Source organism: Oryctolagus cuniculus, chromosome 10 (assembly GCF_964237555.1).
Source record: "Oryctolagus cuniculus chromosome 10, mOryCun1.1, whole genome shotgun sequence".
Taxonomy (NCBI): Eukaryota; Metazoa; Chordata; class Mammalia; order Lagomorpha; family Leporidae; genus Oryctolagus; species Oryctolagus cuniculus.
In genome coordinates, this window is record NC_091441.1 from 63,408,457 (window position 1) to 63,430,075 (window position 21,619).

A 21,619-nucleotide genomic window follows, 5' to 3' on the forward strand; every position below is an offset into this window, starting at 1 on the left:
GTTTCACAAATCTCAGTAAAGCTGTTTTTAAAATGTAGTTGGTGTCTAAAAAGGAAATCAGAATCCTACAAAAGACTGAACCTGGACACAGTCAATAAGATTAAAAATGAATTGGAAGTGAAGAGCACAAGGAACAAGCAAACAAAACAGAACTAAAGATTTATTTTAATCAAACAAAACAGATACATTGGTAAATATCACAAAAAGAGCAATAATGTTGGAATTAATTTACAAGTCAATAAATTCCAATCAAAAGCTTGTTTGGTCTGGTAGTTAAGATACTGCTTGGATTGCCTGCATTCCATATTGGAGTGCCTGTGTTTGAGTCCTGGCTTCACTCCCTATTCTAGCTTCCTGGAAGCTATGGGTGAGGGCTCCAGTAGTTAGGCTCTTGCCACCCAAAAGAAAAGCTTGTACTGGGTTCTGGCTCCCAGCTTTAGACTGGTCTAGCTCTCACTGGGAGCATTTGGAAACGCTCTCTCTCTCTCCCTCTCTTTCTCTCTCCTCTCTGTATGTATGCGTGTGTGTGCATGTGTGTGTGTGTGTGTGCATGTGTGTGTCTGCCATGCAGATAACTTTTTAAGAAAAACCTAACATAATTTTTCTTGAAGTTTGTCAAAATTTTTCTAAAATGAATAAACAAAAGACAAAAAAGCTAAGAACAGGTGTGTGAAAATATTTACCTTATCATTTTATTATAAAGCTATATTTATTAAAGTAGTGTGAAACTTATGCAGAGACAAGCAAACAGACCAATTAAAGAGATTGAGAGCCGGCACCGTGGCTCACTAAGCTAATTCTCCACCTTGCAGCGCTGGGACCCTGGGTTCTAGTCCCGGTTGGGGTGCCAGTTCTGTCCCGGTTGCTCCCCTTCCAGGCCAGCTCTCTGCTGTGGCCCGGGAGTGCAGTGGAGGATGGCCCAAGTGCTTGGGCCCTGCACCCCATGGGAGACCAGGATAAGCACCTGGCTCCTGGCTTCGGATCAGCGCGATACGCCAGCCGCAGCGCACCGGCCACGGCGGCCACTGGAGGGTGAACCAACGGCAAAAAGGAAGACCTTTCTCTCTGTCTCTCTCTCTCACTGTCCACTCGGCCTGTCAAAAAAAATAAATATAAAATAAATAAAGAGATTGAGAAAGCGCAAAAATGTAAGGGTATGTATGAAAATGTGATTACCAGAAGAAGTATTTATAAATTATTATGGAAAGAATAAATACACTAATAAATGGTAATATCACAACTTTTTTAGTCATATGTTCAAGCCAATAAACAAAAACCACTGGAATTAACTTTGATTGCTTTATTTCTCGTGATATACAAATCTACCATCAAATCTTATTGACTTTAAAAAACATACAATTCCTCAGTCGTCTCCACCCTTGCTCCCTTCAGTCCACTTCCTACCAGTAGATAGAGTGAACATTAGTCAACAAACAAAATGGATCATATTGGTCACCTACACATAGCTCTACAAAAACTTCAATGAACTAACTCATGAAGTTACACAAGTTTTGGGAGCCAGCATGTGGCATAGTGGGTAAAGCCACCACTTGCAGTGCCGTCATCCTATGTGGGCACCGGTTTAAGTCCCAGCTGCTCCACTTCCAATCCAGCTCTCTGCTATGGCCTGGGAAAGCTGCAGAAGATGGCCCAAGTCTTTGGGCCCCTGTACCAGTGTGGGAGACCCTGAAGAAGCTCCTGGCTCCTGGCTTCGGATCAGCGCAGCTCTAGCCATTGCGGCCAATTGGGGAGTGAACTAGTGGATGGAAAAATCTCACTTTCTCTCTCTCTGCCTCTCCTCCTCTCTCTGTGTAACTCTGACTTTCAGATAAATAAATATTTTTTTAAAAAAAGAAGTTACACAAGTTTAAAAGGGTTAATATGTGCAAAGCAGTGCCTTGCACACAGTAACAATAAAGAGGCAATGTAGTCTTCTCATTTGGTTCTACCTTTTACCTTTTCCTTCCCATCCTTTCCTTAACTAATTAGACCTAAAGCCAACAGATTAGGCAGAGTAAGGTAGGTGTCAACATGAGGGCAGAGAAATCCACATGGGCCCAAATGATGTTAGATCCAAAGAGGATAAGGAACATATCACATGTTGGGAGAGGAAGAGTGTCCTGCTTGGGAACTGGAAACTATTTTGGAATGAGTACATTTGATCAGGTTTCAAGAAAGTTAAGGGAAAATAGAATTTAGAGACACTGTAGATTTTCCATGAACCTCCTGAAGACCCCTTATATATTTCCCAGGGCGATCTACCAAGAAGCTGCAGAGAAGCGATACTTCACTGCAAGTGGTCACACTGAGCACAACCAGCACCCAGATCTTGACTTCTAAATACTATTCTCCATTGAAAGGAACCAGGGGTTCCTTGGAAAAAATAGCTGGCTCCAGGATTGGTCACTGGAAGAAAAAGATGAACTTGAAATATCTTGGTGTGTCATAACCTAAGTTCAAGAAAGACGGAAACATGATGAAAGGGCATGGAAACAAGAGGTTCCCGCTGATAAAATCAGGGACAATTTCAACATCAAAATAAGCAATGGACCTTGAGAGCTTGTTTGGAGGTTCTAGCAGGGGAGTGCAGCTACTCCTATATCCTTGATGGAAGACCAGTCCTCCTCTAGCAGGGAACATCTCCTCTTCAACCTAGCACACAGCTTTGGGAGGAGTGCTGAGGGAGGAAGAGGACATCCACCTAGCCCGCCAGATCAGCTGAATCAACCCTGGCAATAAATGGGGTGACAGATGACACAGCCAGATCGCCCTCACATCCAAAAAATAAGTAATGATAATAATGGTTTACAGCCCACTAGAGACCTATGAGACTACATGGATACAGATAAATATATACATTTACAAATCAATGCATATTTTTAGGAAAACATTTTACATGAATTTTTGAAGAACCTTCTTATGAATAAATTTCCTTTCCTTTCTTTGGCACCAAAATAAACTTACCTTTTAATTGCATTTTTCCATAAATTTTTCGAAGTCTCTTTGTAAAAACATAGCTGAGAATGGCATCAACTATACACATCAGTTACATCTCAGGAGGGGTAAAGATAAATAGGTTTGGGGATAGGAAAGCTCAACTGTAATTATAATACTTTCTTCCTGTTAAGAAATGGAAGTAAATATGGCAATGTGTTAAAATTATTATATCTGCATGGTCAGTATTTTCTTATTCTGTGTACATCATTGCATACAGGAAATATTTATAATAAAAATCCAACATTCAGGAATAATTTTATAGGAGGAATTTTATGGGTTCTTACCTTCACTTATTTTTTTTTTAATATTTGTTTTATTTATTTGAAAGGTAGAGTACACAAAAGGGTTGAAGGAGGTAGAGGTCTTCCATCCACTGCTTCACTCCACAAATGCCTGCTACAGACAGGGCTGAGCCAGTCACTTGGAGCCCAGAACTCCGCCCATGTCTCTAACAAGGTGCAGAGGCCTAACCACTTGGACCATTGTCTGTTGCTTTCCCTGGTGCATTTCCCAGAGTTGCGTTGAAAGTGGAACATTCAGGACTTAAGCCAGCACTCCAATATGAGATACCAGTATCACAAGTAGGGTTTAACCCTCTGCACCACAATACCAGCCCCATCTTTACTTCTATAAGGACTTGTTTGGCCTACGAATATTGCCATCAAGGAATGAAATTATGTACCATCACCCTTCTGTATTGACAGGTTGCAATCCATGAATCCAATCAAGAATGGAAAACATTACAGGAGCTGGCACTGCAGCGCAGCAGGTTAAAGCCCTGGCCTGAAGCACCAGCATTCCATATGGGCACCGGCTCTAGTCCCGGCTGCCCCTCTTCCCACCCAGCTCTCTGCTATGGCCTGGGAAATCAGTGGAAGATGGCCCAAGTCCTTGGGCCCCTGCACCCATGTGGGAGACCCAGAAGAAGCTCCTGGTCCTGGCTTCAGATTGTGCAGCTCTGGCCATTGTGGCCATCTGGGGAATGAAATAGCAGATGGAAGTCCTCTCTCTCTGTCTCCACCTTTCTCTGTAACTCTGTCTTTAAAATAAATAAAAATAAACCTTAAAAAAGAAAACATTACAAAAATAAATCCACTAAGTTCAAAAAGAAAAAACTTGATTTTGTTGCATGCCAAGCATTACACTGAATCCACATGAATGATAGGATGTTTAGGCACTGTGTTAGATATTACACATAAGCTACAGAGGATGCAAAGTGTACAAGAAGATGTTGGGTAAGTTATTTGCAGTTTATGTAAGAGACTTAAGGATCCAAGGATTTGGGTATCCACGGGAGCTGAGGTGGTCCTGCAACCAATCCCCCATAAACACCAAGGGATGACTGTACTTCATCCATATCCATCATTTGCTCAGAACCTCAAGTAACAACTGGGACATTTAATAAATTATATCATCATACTTGCAGCTGCTTTTTATTAAGCAAGCTCTTCTCACATGCCAGGCATGTGTTGGTGGCCTCACAATGCCCACTCAGACTGAATTAGCAAGGTGGCACCATCAGTAGCAGCAAAACTGGCTTTCCACTAATCAAAAACTTTACATCTTAACCAGCATCTCCATTTCTAAAAGAATGTTGCTACTACCTCTGGCTACAAAGGCAGAGCATTTATTTAATCCATAGGAGTAATATTAACATACACTTTGACTGTTGAATAGTGAGGAAATGTGTAAACAAATCACCCACCTATGCTCACAGGGATATTTGGTAGCAGAACTAGAACTAAATTGTAAGATTTAAACAGATCACTTCACACTTTATTGAGGAGGACAGAGTATACTCATTACAACAGATTTTCCAACAAATGCCACTCTGGGGCCTTGCCAAAATTAAATGTTCCTAATATCACACCACTAAGCACCACTCAAATACATTGCCTTCCAGGAATATCTTTAATACATTGGCTCTTAAATCATGACAACTGGTACTGTTGCCTAAAATAACATACTACACTAAATGCCATGAAAGCACATTATTTGCAGGAATAAAAATCAAACTGTATTGTTATTAGAGCATGTCTCTCTATTAGCATTTCCGGACATCATCAAATCTTTTGTGAGTTCTAATAATTAGAATTTGCATGAGGCAAATAAAAACTAGTACTGCAGGAACTTTCTCCAGTCTGAGATGATGACAGCAAGAAGGCAGACTACAGTAATGGGAAATTCATTGACACCAGTTGTAGATCTGTCTCTCCAGCTAACTCACAACAAGATCATGGCCAATCAGAGCTCCACCAAGCCTCGCCCACACCAAATGACCTGCAGAGTTCTTAAGGAAGATAAGACAATGTTTGGGAACACATTATTTTTAAAATAAAATTGTAATACGCATGCAGAACAGACATAAAAAAGGAGTGTACAGCTAAACATACTTTCAGACACTGGACACTCTCCAGTAACCAGAACCTTGTAACCAGAATTGAAACCGACAACACACCATGTTAAAATATCTTTCACTCACTATCAAGGGATTATCCTTGCTAATCCTGATGGTTATCTCAATTCTAAAACAATAGCATACTTCTGTCTCTTTTTATGTACTGCTAAGTGGAATTATCAAACATGCATTGTTTCTGCCTGGTTTACCTGTTAACATCATCATGGCTGTGACAGTCATTCACACTGTTCCATGTATATGGAGGTGGCGTAGTATTGTAGAGTGTGTGAAACACACTTACTATTTCATTGCTGATGGATATTTGGTAACTTTCATGTTTGGGGTATTACAAGCAGTGGTACTTGAACATCATACTACATTTTTTTCTCCCAAAATGCACATTCAGCACAATTCTCTTAGGTCCATTCCTCAGAGTAGAATTCCAATATCATATAGTACATGTATTATTTTCTTATTTTAACAAACTACCAAAAAAGTTGGTAACTTAAACAACACATATTACAGTATGAATGTCAAAAGTCTTAAATTGACCTCAGTAGGCTAAAATCGAGATGTTTACGGAGCTATGTACCTTTCTGGAGACTCAAAGATCAAATTCTATTTTCTTGCCTTTTCCAGTTTCCAGAGGCTCTCTGGCACTCTCTGGCACAGGGCCATTTCTCTCCATCTTCAAAGCCGGCAGCAGCTACTAAGTCTGCAGAACAAGTCACCCTAAAATTCCACATCTAAGAGACCTATGCTTCTGCCTTTCATGGGATATATAGACTTTGAAACTGTTTTCAAAATTTTAAGTACTATAAACATTTTATACAATAGTAAGTCAAACTCAAATTTCTTCCTTTCATGCAGTAGATATAGTCTTAAGTTAGCCTTGTATGTCTTCTCTACAATCAGAAAAATCTTTTTGTAATTAAAATCATAACAATAAGTTTTAAAACTTTTATGTCCTTATAATTAATTTTCACTTTATATCATACAATATACTGGGGATTTCAGAAATACAAAATAAGTAGGTCACTTCTTTCCAAAGTATCAACTGAGCTGATGCACAGAAAAAAAATTACAGAATTACTCCAGAAACAATGATAAAGCTGAGGTAGCTAAATATGATATTTAGGGATTTTGCTTCTTATTTCTACCTGGGAGTAAAAATTGAAGCCACAACCTGTATGCTTGGTTTTGAGCTAGAAAACATCTCTAGCTACACAGCCAAGAGCCAAGAAAAAGCTGCCCTGTTTTTGATGAAGGACTAATAAACCTTCACTCACTGGCTTCGGCAACACCACAGAAGAATGCTACCTCACTGAGACACCGGAAGGAAAGTAATTATCAAGATATCAGAAACTCGGGGTGGACATTTGGTGTAGTAGTTAATACACAGCTTGGAATACACACGTCCCATATCAGAGTGGCTGAGTTTGAGTCCTGGCTCTACTCCCAATTTCAGTGTCTTGCTAATGTGCACCCTGGGAGGTACCAGGGATGGCTCACCCAGTTGGATTTTCACCACACACTTGGGAGAGCATGACTGAGCCATTGCAGGCATTTGGAAAGTTAACCATCAGATGGAAAACCTCTCTCTCTCTCTCTCTCTCTCTCTTTCTCTCTCTCTCTCTCTTTCAAATAAATAAATAAATCTTAAAAATAGAAAGACATAGAGCATAAAGTAAGAGGCTGTAACAGATATCCAACAGGAGATTTAGGAGAAACAAACATACAAAATAGATTTAAAACATAAAGGTAGGATATATTTTAAAAGCAAGACGAAGTACAAACCTTGCCCTCCAGGAACTTTGAATCCAGCAGGAAAAAAAAAACCCTGGCCTATGTTGTCAGAGAGAAAGTAGTATATGAGATGACTTTAGAGCTGCAGGGAAGCATTCACAACATTGGCATTCTACCTCTCTGGCATGACACCAGCTTCTAGTGTTATGCTACAAACTTGAGTGAGCCAGAGCTGAGGCCAGACATCTTTCCTGAGTTTACAGACTTTCTACAGTAGTATTTACCTTCCCCTTCTTGTTCACATAAGCCAAAGAAGTTCCATCTTCTGAGGACCCCTAGGCTGTGCTCAGAGCACCAGGAACCAGGAAGGAGGATCTGTCAGTTCAGCCAGCAAAACATCTTACTTCTCTGCCCAGATATGTGATATTTGGGGCAGGGGGCTTACTCGGGGTCCATATGGTCCTAGGATAAGCAGATAACCCAGAAGGGGACAATTTAATAAAATGCATCCTCTTACCAACAGTATTTGGTTCAGTGATATGTAAGCCAAGCAAAACCAAAGAGGTTAAATTCTAAGATTCTCACTGGGAATGGTAAGCAAAAGAATTGTTCTCCCAGAACTGTTAGGTTGGTTACCTGGATCTTTTATGATCACCAAGTTAAAAATCAGTTCACTGAGACCAAAAACACCACAGTGGATGAAGTAACTATTAAATATGAGCAGTCTCTAGATCCAGCCAGACCTAATCCACAACCCCTCCAGGTCCTCTTAGTTTTAGGAGCTATTAACTTCCTTTTTCTGGTTAAGGCACTCTGAGATGCACTTCTGTCATTCAGACCAATGAAAATTTTAGAAACTTGGAAGCAGCAGGAGCAGTAGCCATAGCTACTGCAAAAAGAACAGCTGTTCTCTTAATAGACATCAGTTTAAAATATCAAGAAAGATCTGGATTGTAATCCCAATATTATCCTAACTTTTTAACCATATCCTACTTTGAGAATTCAATCATCATTTGATAACATCTTAGAACTTTTCTGACCACCTTAAAAGATTTCACAAAATTATGAAAATTTAAAGCAAAATGATTTGACTGATTAAAATACAAAAAATACCACATTTAGGATTTTATGGAAATTAAGAGATGCCAAAAATAAAGGCCTTATTTAAAGGTTTGAAAGGTAGAAATAAGTAATATTGACATTGAAAGATTTGGGCACATGTAGAAACAAATATAGGTTAATATTTGGGCATATGAAGAAAAGCAAGACTATTTATGAATAGGGGAGGATATTGGTGCAATGGGGAGAGATGTTCACGGATGTATTTAGATAACTTGGAGCATAACCCCAATCAGACAGAAGTGACTACAAAAATCCCCAGGCACTTCAATGGGAACAATTTATCTTTTTTTCTTTCAGCCAGGAACTCTTATTCCTCACCACTCCATAATGTTACTAGGATCTTCCCCATAACCCATGAGTATCAAATATTAATGTTGAGCAGAGCACTAAACTCGTCCCTTATCTTCATTCTGTCTGTGGGAACCAATGTATATGTGACCAGAAATATAGAGCAAATAATGTATAAAGTATCCAATATGAAGTTACTAGAATGTATTCCAAAGCACACCGTATTTGGCTGATAACAAGACATAATTTGTACACTTCAACACATCTGAAATCAAACTGTCTTACCCTATTGTCAGCAAGATATAGCACTTATGCAACTATAACTGCCTGTCCAAACACACATATGGCTATCCTTCCTGCTTAATGGAATAACCGTAACCCTTTGACACTCTGGTCAACATACATATTAAAATATCTTTGGAAAAATGGCAGGGCAAAGTCACTACTTATCAATAGTCACATTGATGTAAATGCCCCCACCTCTCCAGTTAAAAGGCACAGACTGGCTGAATGGATTAAAAAACAAAACCCATCTATTTGACATCCAAGGATGTCAGAGATGTTTATGATGAGATTACAAAATCTTAAAGAAAGAAATAGGAGAGGATACCAAAAAAAAAAAAAAAAAATGAGAAGTCTGCTGTGAGTCTAATTGGAAATCCTATGAGAGTAATCTGACATTTCTCTCTTGCACATTTAGAATCTTTTCTTTATGTTTCACTCTGATGAGTTTGATTACAATGTGTCCTGCTGAGGATGTCTTTTGGTCATGTTTATTGGGGGTTCTGTGTGTTTCCTGAACTTGGATGTCTCTTTCCTTCTCCAAATCTGGGAAGTTTTCTGCTAGTATCTCACTAAAAAGGCCTTCTAATCCTTTCTCTCTCTCCATGCCTTCAGGAACTCCTAGAATATGAATGCTGACTTTTTTAATAGTATCCTGAAGATTCCCAACAATATTTTTTAGATTTCTAATTTCCTCTTCTTTTCTTTGATTTGTCTGTATACTTTCTTGTGCTCTGTCTTTTAAGTCCGATATTCTTTCTTCTTTTTTTTTTTTTTTTTTTTTTGACAGGCAGAGTGGACAGTGAGAGAGAGAGAGAGAAAGGTCTTCCTTTGCTGTTGGTTCCCCCTCCAATGGCCGCCTTTGCTGGTGTACTTTCCTGCACAGGGCTTCAAGCCTCGTTCCCTCTAGGCTCTAACTGCCACTTTTCTGACAGTGTCTCAGGCTACTGCGGTTCCGTCTCACCTCTCTTTCCAGCGCTGGTGTGGGGGAGAGGATTCTTGGCAGCTGGGCTCCTGAGCCGTGGGCACCCGTGTCCTTCACATAGATCCACTGTGTCCCTCTAATTCCAGAAGAGTTTCCTCTTCAGTTTTTTTCCCTAACTCTTCCCTGAGACTTCACTGTCTCCACTTTTATTAAACTATCTTTTCCTGGACTATCAGTGAGTTCCCTCCCTATTCCACCATCTTGGAGACCCTAATACTTATTAATATTATTAAAGTTTTCAAAGTTTTATTTTTGTCTAGAATTAATATGCATTTCAATAATAACAAAAAATGAGGGCAGGATCACAGCAACTAATATTTTTAAGGGAAAGGAAAGAAAGCAAACTAAGTAACTACCTTTTTCACATAATAGTTAAGTAAGGATACAAATTTCTTATCACCTGGTTAACCATTAAAAGGCTAGTAATAGACAAGTTATATGTCACAAGAGTATGCCATATAGAATACAAGTAATGGGTGATAACTATGAACATAAATCATTATATTAAATTAGTCAAATATTATAAAATCTAAGATTATCAAAGTACATTTAGAAATCTAAACACTAAATCTATTTACATACAGAAGAAACATTTTAAATTTAAGAAAATTTGCTTTTTAAAAAAGTGTAAAAAGACATACCATGCAGAAAACTACAATTTTTGAAAGCTAGTACAATTATACTAATATGGGGCAAGCATTTATCCTACAGGTTAAGATGAGATACACAGAGGCTGGTTTTGTAGCACAGCAGGTTAAGCTGCTGCCTGTTATACAAGCATCCCATATAGGAGCAGAAGTTCCTTCCTGTCTCAGCTGCTCTGTCCAATCTAGCTTCCTACTAATGTACCTGGGAAGACAGTAGAAGATGATCCAAGTGTTTGGGCCCCTGGAGTTCCAAACTCCTGGAACTTTCACCTGGCCCTGCACCAACCATTGCAGCTATTTGGGCAGGGAAGCAGTAGAGGGAAGATCTCTCATTCTCTGTCTCTCCTTCTCTGCCACTCTGTCTTTCAAATAAATTAAAACATATGTAATTTTTTGTAAAGATGAGATACCCACATCACATATTAGAGTGCCTAGGCTAGAGTTCTGGCTTTGGTTTGCAATTTCAGCTTTCTTTTATTGCAGATCCAGGGAGACAGTAATAAAAGATCAACTAATTGTGTTCTACCACACGTGAAGACCTGGATTGGGTCCCCAGCTCAGGGTTTCAGCCCGGCCCAGTCTTAGCTGCTGCAAGATTTTGAAGTGTGAACCAGTGAATGGAAGCTCTCTCTTTTCATGGGATGGGAGTGTTCGTTCTCTCTCTCTCTCTCTTCCTCCCTCCTCCCCTCCCTCAAATAAACATGTTCTCTGTAACATTAAAAAATTACATTAATACAAGATAACCTAGACTTTAAGATATAATTACCAGATTCCCCCCAAAACGGCTATCTAATTGTCACAAAGGCATCCATCTATTTGACAGAAACAGCAGTCTAAATTGGTGTGTATTCAGTAAAAGAGCTTCAATATATTTAAAGAAAAAATTGACCATTACCAAAGGAAGTAATAGACAAATCCACAAACATATAGGAGAATCTAAAACACCATTATTAGTAGCATACAGAACAACTAGGTCTATCACTGTGCAAAGGAAAATATCAAATCAACAATGCATTTACACATTTGCCAAAATTTACTATATGCTGGGTCATAAAACAAATTAAATTTTTTTAATCGCCAAGGAATTATAATCATTCAAAATATACTCTCAGTACACAACAGATTTAAGCAAGAAATCAATTTTGATTAAAAGTATACATTTATTTAAAATAAAAAAATATTCAACTAAAGCAAGGAAAAGTTAAAAACCTGAATGTTACTTTGTCTATAAAAGAAATTGAATTTCGTATTAAAACTTTACTATAAAGAAATCTTTATGCCCAGATGGCTTCACCAATGAATTCCTCCAAATATTTAATTCCTCCAAATATTTAAAGCTCATATTTTTCCAGAATATAGAAAAGAAGTAAACATTTCTATCTAATTTATAATGTGAAGATAACATTAGTCTCACAACCAAACAAGGACATTACAAGAAAAGAAAATTACAGACTAATCTTTAATGAACATGGACACAAAGATCTATTTCTTAAAAAGATGGAATATATGTAACTGTCAACTACCCACGTACAAAAATATCTTCATGAGCATCCAGGGTCTAGCTGCTTCTAGAACTATCATTGATAAAAAGCATCTGAGGACAGAATCATTGAAGAAGGTACAAACTGCAGCTTCATTTCACCCTTGCCATCTCTTGCCTAAAAGCAGCACAATTTGGTGCTGGGACACAGCTTTGACCTAGAAAAGTCTTCCACAAAAGAAACAGAGAGTAAAGTTTGTTCCTGCCTTCACTCACTTTGCTGGACACTGCCCTGGAAGACCACATTTATCGTTCCTACACCTGAATCACTTGGTAAATGGTAGCAGGAAGAAGAGACAGAAACTCACAGCACTCAGTATGTGGATCACAGCAGCTGGTCTTGGATCTAACCAACTTGCAGACTTCACCAGAGGTCCATCCATAAATCTCACAGGGCAGCTCACCTGTGCATCCTCTCAGTCAGCTGACCATGCCACCAGCACCCCGTGCAACTGCCCTGGCCAGGGTCCAATGTATCCCTGTTCAAAGCACATGTATGTCCCCCAAAATGATGCACACAAGTCTGCCATGAATACAGCACACATCTCAATAGCAGGTACCAGATCTCTGTAGGTGGATCAACTCTGCTGAATTGGGAGAAGGTGAAACTCTGAAGACATCAGAGCACCTAAACACCTAAACACCAGGCCTAGATACAACTATCCCCATAAAGATGAACAAGAGGATCACAGTAGTTGAAAACATCTGATTTCTAGAATTTCTAGATAAAGACTCACTGGTGAAGATCTTTCTATTCTGAAGGTCATAAAACTGAAGGAAGTGATTATTCAAATGCAAACAAGAAATGGCAGATTTCAAGACAAAGCAACAAAACATGGCACCACCAAAGGAAGAAAAAAAATGACTTCACCAAAGTCCTGGTGACTGATTCTAAAGAAATGGAGACTTAAGTATTGCCTGATAGGGGCCAGCGCCTTGGCTCACTTGGTTAATCCTCAGCCTGCGGCGCCAGCATCCCACATGGGCATCAGGTTCTAGACACGGTTTCTCCTCTTCCAGTCCAGCTCTCTGCTGTGGCCCAGGAGGGCAGTGGAGGATGGCCCGAGTGCTTGGGCCCCTGCACCCACATGGGAGACTGGGAGGAGGCACCTGGCTCCTGACTTCGGATTGGCGCAGTGCCGGCCATGGTGGCCATTTGAGGAGTGAACCAGCGGAGGGAAGACCTTTCTCTCTGTCCCTCTCTCTCACTGTCTGTGACTCTACCTGTCAAATAAAAAAAAAAAATTGCCTGATGAAGTCAAAGTAACAAAGTGATCATCTTAAAGAAGGTCAGTGTTGTATAAGAGAACAAAGATAGAAAACAATGATATCAGAGAGACTATAATGATGGTTGCTAGGAGCTGGGGGAAATTGGAAATGGGGAGCTGTTAAACAAAAGGGATAATGTGTCAGTTATGAAAGACAAATAATTTCTAGAGTGTATGTAGCTAATGATACTGTAATTTATACTTCACATTTATTACCAAGGCAGATTGTAAATACACCATTGCCAAAAAAGAAAACACTTAAACAATAATTAAAGGGACAGAAGGAAACTTTGAGAACTGATGGAAATATTTATGGCTTTGATGGTACTGATAATTCATGGGTGAATACTTATTACCAAACTCATCAAGACATATACAATAAATATGTACAACTTTAAACATGAATAAAGTGTTCTAAAAAGAGTTTTATTTAATTAAGTGAAAAGCAAGAGGAATTATATTATTACAATATATACAAAAGAAGCAACTGAAAACATTTAACAAAAATTCATGATTTAAAAAATACATTGTTACCATTCTAGCAATAAAAAAAAAACCTACCTGATTCTGATAAGGAGTATCTATAATAGATCTTCAGCAAATATCACCCATATAATGGTGAAGTTTTGAAAAATTTTCTTCTGCAATAATAAAGAAGATAAAGATGTAATTTTACTGCTACTTCTATCAGTATTATATTACATGTCCTAACCAGTCTAATGATGAAAGAAAAATATAAGAAGCATAAGGATTGTGAAGGAGGAAAACTCTCATTATTTTCACGCAACATATATCTGAACACAAAAAAAAACACAACTAATTACTAGAATTAAGTAAATTTACCAAAACTGCAGGACACAAAGTCATTCTTGTTTCTACATATCTGCAACAAAAAATGTCATTTACAATAGCATTAATTAATATTAAACATCTAGTAGTAAATCTAACAAAAGATGAATGAGATCTCCACATTGAAAACTGTACAACTTTAGTTAGAAAAAAAAACTGAAAACACTAAGATAAACAAAAAATACCATATATATGGGTTATAAAATGCAATATTCAAAGATTACAATTTAGGGGCCGACGCCATTGTGTAGTGGGTAAAGCTGCTGCCTGCAGTGCCAGCATCCCATATGGGCGCTAGTTCAAGTCCCAGCTGCACCACTTCAATCCAGCTCTCTGTTGTGGCCTGGGAAAGCAGTAGAAGATGGCCCAAGTCCTTGGGTTCCTGCACCCACATGGGAGAGCCGGAAGAGGCTCCTAGCTCCTGGCTTCAGATCGGTGTACCTCAAGCCATTGTGGTCATCTAGGGAGTGACCCAGCAGATAGAAGACCTCTTTGTCTCTACCTCTGCTTCTCTATAACTCTGCCTTTCAAATAAATAAATAAATCTTTTTTTAAAAAAAGCAAAAAAAGATTACAATTTACTCTGGAGAAATTTGTTGATTCAATATAATTTAATAAAAATACTAATAAGTGTGGTTTATTTTTCGTTAAGACTCTGGCAACTGGATCATAACATTTATATGGAAAGGTGAGGGGACAAGAATTAAAATAAGCTAGATAGCTCACATTACCAGATATCAAGATACATAAAGCTGCAATAACTATGACAACATGACACCAACAGAAAGATAAACAAGTATCACTGGAACAGATCAGAGAATTCAGAAACACATACAAAATATGACACAGTTCACCCATTTGAAATAAGATATGCAATAGGTTATATACAATGGGAAAGACAGTCTTAAATGACTACTGCTGTCAGTGGATTCTGTATGGTATAGAAAAAATCCTGACCTCTACCCAACCTATACACCAAAAGAAAATCCAGATGTAAAAGGTAAAATAACAAAATTTCTGGAAACAAACAAACAAAAATAAATAAATAAACTACTGGATATTTCCAAGACCTTGGGTATTAAGTGTTTAAACAATACACAAAAAATAACCAACTCTACAGGAAAAAAATATACATCAAGGACTACACTAAAATTAAAAAATCCACTAAAAGGCTCCATTATGAAAGTGAAAAGGCAACCCAAACACCAGGGTAAAATGTCTACAATACATATCCAAAGTTTTTGCCCAGTAGAAGGATCAGCAAAACTTTGAATAGGATTAATATCAAGAGTAAGTAAAGAACTTGTAAAACTCAACAACAGCAACAACAAAAATCTAGGAGGTGAGCATTATGGCACAATACTTTTAGCCACCAATTTAAATGCCTGCAACACATATTACAGTGCCTCAGCTCAAGCCCCACCTCCACCTCCAATCCGGTTTTCTTCTGATACACATCCTAGACGACAGCAGGTGACAGCTCAAGTACTTGGATGGGAGACCCAGATAGAGTTTCTGGCTCAGGTTTACCCTGGTTCCACCCTGGTTGTTGGGGGCATTTGGGAAGATAACCAGTAGATGGACTATTTCTTTCTCTCACTCTCTCTCTCTCTCTCTCTCCACTCTCTCTTTCTCTCTCTGCCTCCCTCCCTCCCTGACATTCAACTCTTGAAACAAAAATAAATCAAAACATATTTTAAAAATCCAATTTAAAACAGGACAAAGGACTTGATACACTAATGATCAATAAGCACATGAAAAGACACTCAACATTACTTTCCATCAGAAAAACATAAATCCATTCCATACCTAGGAGAATGACAACTTCAAAAAAAATAGAAAATAGCAACTGTAGGCAAGGATGTGGAGAAATTGGTAACTTGTGCATTTCTGTGGGAGTATAAAATGGTGCAGGTGCTACAGAAGACAATAAAGCGTCTGTTTTAAAAAAACTAAACAAAGATCAAAGGGAGCACATAAACAAGTCTAGTACCTGCTAATACTAACAGATAGAATAAATAAAGGGGAGAGTGATCCAACATGGGAAGCGAGATACTCAGCAGACTCATAGAATGGTGGATGTCCTAAACAGCACTCTGGCCTCAGAATCAGCCCTAAAGGCATTCCGATCTGGCTGAAAAGCCCATGAGAGTATTTCAGGCATGGAAAGCCAAGACACTCTGGCAAAAAAAAAAAAAAAAAAAAAAACAAAGCCCTAAATGAAAGATCTCTGTGAGTGAGATCTCAGTGGAAAGAACAGGTCTTCAAAGAAGGAGGTACCTTTCTCTGAAGGGAGGAGAGAACCTCCACTTTGACTATGACCTTGTCTGAACAAGATAAGAGTCGGAGAACTCAAGGGACTTCCATAGACTTGGAAACTCATGACTGGTGCATAGGGAGATTACTGATGCCATAAACAGGAGTGTCAATTTGTAAAGTCAACAACAGGAGTCACTGTGCACTTACTCCTCATGTAGGATCTCTGTCCTTAATGTGCTGTACATTGAGGCTTAATGCTATAACGAGTACTCAAACAGTATATTTCACTTTGTGTTTCTACGGGGGTGCAAACTGTTGAAATCTTTACTTAATGTATACTAAACTGATATTCTGTAAAAAAAAAAAAAAAAAAAAAAAGAAGAAGAAATTATCAATTCCCAACTTGACTCTCACTGGGATTAAACATGACAATAGGTCTGATCTGATTTCATCATCATTTAAAAAATCATCTATTATTTTTCACTTTATGTTTCTGTGTGGGAGCAAACTGTTGAAATCTTTACTTAATGTATGTTAAACTGATCTTCTGTATATAAAGAGAATCAAAAATTAATCCTCATGTGAATGGAAGGGGAGAGGGAGTGGGAAAGGGGAGGGTTGTGGGTGGGAGGGACGTTATGGGGGGGAAGCCATTGTAATCCATAAGCCGTACTTTGGAAATTTATATTCATTAAATAAAAGTTAAAAAAAAAAACCATATGATCCACAATTCCCCTACTTCTAGGTGTAAGCTAAAAAAAAAAAAAAAAAAAAAAAAAGATTGAAACCAGGGAGTTTGTGCACCACTGTTCACAACAACATTATTCAGAATAGCCAAAATGTGGAACAACGCAAATGTCCATTGACAGATGAATGGATAAGCAAAATGTGGTATCAAGACACAATGGTATATTACTCAGTCTAAAGAGGAAATGAAATTTTAGCACATGCTACAACATGAGTGAATCTTGGAAACATTATGCTAAGGGAAATACACCAGATACAACAGGACAGGTATTATATAATTTCACTCAATTTATGTACACAGAATTGTCAAGATTGTAGATACAAGAATGGTAGCCGGCGCCGTGGCTCACTAGGCTAATCCTCCGCCTTGCAGCGCCGGCACACCGGGTTCTAGTCCTGGTCAGGGCGCCAGATTCTGTCCCGGTTGCCCCTCTCCAAGCCAGCTCACTGCTGTGGCCCAGGAGTGCAGTGGAGGATGGCCCAAGTGCTTGGGCTCTGCACCCCATGGGAGACCAGGATAAGTACCTGGCTCCTGACATTGGATCAGCGCGGTGCGCCGGCTGCAGCGTGCCGGCCACAGCGGCCATTGGAGGGTGAACCAACAGCAAAAGGAAGACCTTTCTGTCTCTCTCTCTCACTCTGCCTGTCAAAAAAAAAAAAAAAAAAAAAGAATGGTTACCACAGGCTGGGGGGAAGGTAAGGTGGAGTTAGTGTTCAATGGGCACAGAATTTCAGTTGAGGATGATTCAAAACTCCTGGAGACAGATGTTGGTGATGGCTGCATTAACAATCTTAACGCACTTAATGCACTCCATGAAATTACATACTTAAAAATGCTGAAAACAGTAAATTTTATGTGTGTATTTGTAAACAAAATATATATAGAATATATATATGTATATATGTAACCACAATTTCAAAAGTTGATTTTAAAAAACATTTATTGGGCACCTCTTATTTCCCAATCATACTAATTACTGAAACCATAAGTGAATTTCCCCCTGCCATTAAAAAACATGGGCTAAAAATTTTCTGTTTCTTGCCTGTCCCACTTCTATTCACTACTCAAGAAGTAGCCACTCTCAGTGTTCTCTACCTAATCTTTTACAATCTACAGCAGCAGGTAATTCAAACTCATAAACAAACATCACAACACACAATAGTGATTACACCTGCAAGTATGAGAGTACTTCAAAGAGTTCTTGGAAAATGAGTGAGTTCTACGAAAAATTCACAGATTGCTTTATTTTTAAAAATTTCAAGACATTTTATTTATTTTCTTTATTTTTTTAACTTTTATTTAATGAATATAAATTTCCAATAAAGCTTATGGATTACAATGGCTTCCCCCCCATAACGTCCCTCCCACCAGCAACCTTCCCCTTTCCCACTCCCTCTCCCCTTCCATTCACATCAAGATTCATTTTCGATTCACTTTATATACAGAAGATCAGTTTAGCATACATTAAATAAAGATTTCAACAGTTTGCTCCCACACAGAAACATGAAGTGAAAAATACTGTTTGAGTACTAGTTATAGCATTAAATTTCAATGTACACCACACTAAGGACAAACATCCCACATGAGGAGTAAGTGCACAGTGACTCCTGTTGACTTAACAAATTGACATTCTTGTTTATGGCATCAGTAATCACCTTAGGCTCTTGTCATGAGCTGCCAAGGCTATGGAAGCCCCCTGAGTTCACCGACTCTGATCATATTTAGACAAGGCCATGGTCGAAGTGGAAATTCTCTCCTCCCTTCAGAAAAAGGTACCTCCTTCTTGGATGACCCGTTCTTTCCACTGGGATCTCACTCGCGGAGATCTTTCATTTAGGTTTTGTTTTGTTTTGTTTTGTTTTTCCCCAGAGTGTCTTGGCTTTCCATGCCTGAAATACTCTCATGGGCTTTTCAACCGGATCCGCATGCCTTAAGGGCTGATTCTGAGGCCAGAGTGTTGTTTAGGACATCTGCCATTCTATGGGTCTGCTGTATATCTCACTTCCCATGTTGGATCATTCTCTCCCTTTTTGATTCTATCAGCTAGTATCTGCAGACACTATTCTTGTTTATGTGATCCCTTTGGTTCTTAGTCCTTTCATTATGATCAATTGTGAACAGAAATTGATCACTGGGACTAGTGAGATGGCATTGGTACATGCCACCTTGATGGGATTGAATTGGAATCCCCTGGTATGTTTCTAACTCTACCGTTTGAGGTAAGTCAGCTTGAGCATGTCCTGAATTGCACATCTCTTCCCTCTCTTATTCCCACTCTTATATTTAACAGTGATCACTTTCCAGTTAAGTTTCAGCACTTAAGAAGAATTGTGTATTGATTAGAGTATTCAACCAAAAGTATTAAGTAGAGCAAACAAAAAAAAATACTAAGAGGGATAACATATTAAGTTGCTCATCAACAGTCAGGGTGAGGGCTGATCATGTCCCCGTTTCTCATAGTGTTCATTTCACTGTAACAGGTTTCCCTTTTGGTGCTCAGTTAGTTGTCACCTATCAGGGAGAACAAGTGGTATTTGTCCCTTTGGGATTGGCTTATTTCACTCAGCATAATGTTTTCCAAATTCCTAACAGGGATCACTTTTCAGTTAAAATTTAAACACCTAAGAATAATTGTATGTTAATTACAGAGTTCAACCAATGGTACTAGAACAAAAAAAAATACTAAAACGGATAAAGTATTACACTGCACATCAGAAGTCAGGACAAGAGCTGATCAAGTCACTGTTTCTCATAGTGTCCATTTCATTTCAACAAGTTTCCCCTTTCGTGCTCAGTTAGTTGTCGCTGATCAGGGAGAACATATGATATTTGTCCCTTTGGGACTGGCTTACTTCACTCAGCATGATGTTTTCCAAAATCCTCCATCTTGTTGCAAAACCAGGTTTCACTGTTTTTGACTGCTGTATAGTATTCTATAGAGTACATGTCCCATAATTTCTTTATCCAGTCTACTGTTGATGGGCATTTGGGTTGGTTCCAGGTCTTAGCTATTGTGAATTGAGCTGCAAAAAACATTAATGTGCAGACAGCTTGTTTGTATGCCAATTTCGTTTCCTTTGCGTAAATTCCAAGTAGTGGGATGGCTGGGTTGAATGGTAGGGTTATATTCAGGTTTCTGAGGAATCTCCAGACTGACTTCCATAGTGGCTTGACCAATTTGCATTCCCACCAACAGTGGGTTAGTGTCCCTTTTTCCCCACATCCTCTCCAGCATCTATTGTTGGTAGATTTCTGAATGTGAGCCATTCTAACTGGGGTGAGGTGAAACCTCATTGTGGTTTTGATTTGCATTTCCCTGATTTCTAGTGATCTTCAACATTTTTTCATGTGCCTGTTGGCCATTTGGATTTCCTCTTTTGAAAAATGTCTATTGAGGTCCTTGGCCCATCTTTTAAGTGGGTTGTTTGTTTTGATGTTGTGGAGTTTCTTGATTTCTTTATATATTCTGGTTATCAACCCTTTATCAGTTGCATAGTTTGCAAATATATTTTCCCATTCTGTCGGTTGCCTCTTCACTTTCCTGACTGTTTCTTTTGCAGTACAGAAACTTCTCAATTTGATGCAATCCCAAATATTAATTTTGGCTTTGACTGCCCATGCTTCTGGGGTCTTTTCCAAGAAGCCTTTGCCAGTACCTATATCTTGCAGGGTTTCTCCAATGCTCTCTAATAATTTGATGGTGTCAGGTCGTAGATTTAAGTCTTTAATCCATGTTAAGTGAATTTTTGTGTAAGGTGAAAGGTAGGGGTCTTGCTTCATGATTCTGCACGTGGAAATCCAATTTTCCCAGCACCATTTATTGAATAGACTGTCCTTACTCCAGGGATTGGTTTTGGATCCTTGATCAAATATAAGTTGGCTGTAGATGTTTGGATTCATTTTTGGTGTTTCTATTCTGTTCCATTGGTCTATCCATCTGTTTCTGTACCAGTACCATGCTGTTTTGATAACAACTGCCCTATAGTATGTCCTGAAATCTGGTACTGTGATACTTCCATTTTTGTTTTTGTTGTACAAGCTGCTTTAGCTATTAGAGATCTCCTGTGTCTCCATATGAATTTCAGCATCATTTTTTCCAGATCTGAGAAGAAGGTCTTCGGTATTTGGTTGGTATTGCATTGAATCTATAAATTGCTTTTGGGAGAATGGACATTGTGATGATATTGATTCTTCCAATCCATGAGCATGGAAGATTTTTCCATTTTTTGGTATCTTCTTCTATTTCTTTCTCTAAGGTTTTGTAATTTTCATCGTAGAGATCTTGAACGTCCTTGGTTAAGTTTATTCCAAGGTATTTGATTGTTTTTGTAGCTATTGTGAATGGGATTCATCTGAAAACTTCTTCCTAAGCCGTGGCATTGCCTGTGTATACAAAGGCTGTTGATTTTTGTGCATTGATTTTATATCCTGCTACTTTGCCAAACTCTTCTATGAGTTCCAATAATCTCTTAGTGGAGTTCTTTGGGTCC

General features: G+C 38.6%; 1 protein-coding gene across 13 annotated transcripts in view; it reads right to left on the minus strand.

Moving 5' to 3' along the window:
* Positions 1 to 21,619, minus strand: part of L3MBTL4 (L3MBTL histone methyl-lysine binding protein 4) — a 555,652-nt gene that overhangs the window by 456,242 nt on the left and 77,791 nt on the right. For 5 of the 13 annotated variants that reach the window (XM_051851421.2, XM_051851409.2, XM_051851414.2 and 2 more), the window contains exon 2: positions 13,835 to 13,914. The exons of 5 other annotated variants lie outside the window; for them this stretch is intronic. The gene's annotated coding sequence lies outside the window, so the exon portion shown is untranslated. Of the gene's footprint in view, positions 1 to 7,425; positions 7,604 to 13,834; positions 13,915 to 21,619 lie in introns of all 13 variants that reach the window. 3 more of the 13 variants (XM_070049960.1, XM_051851411.2, XM_051851416.2) reach the window with 1 other exon arrangement.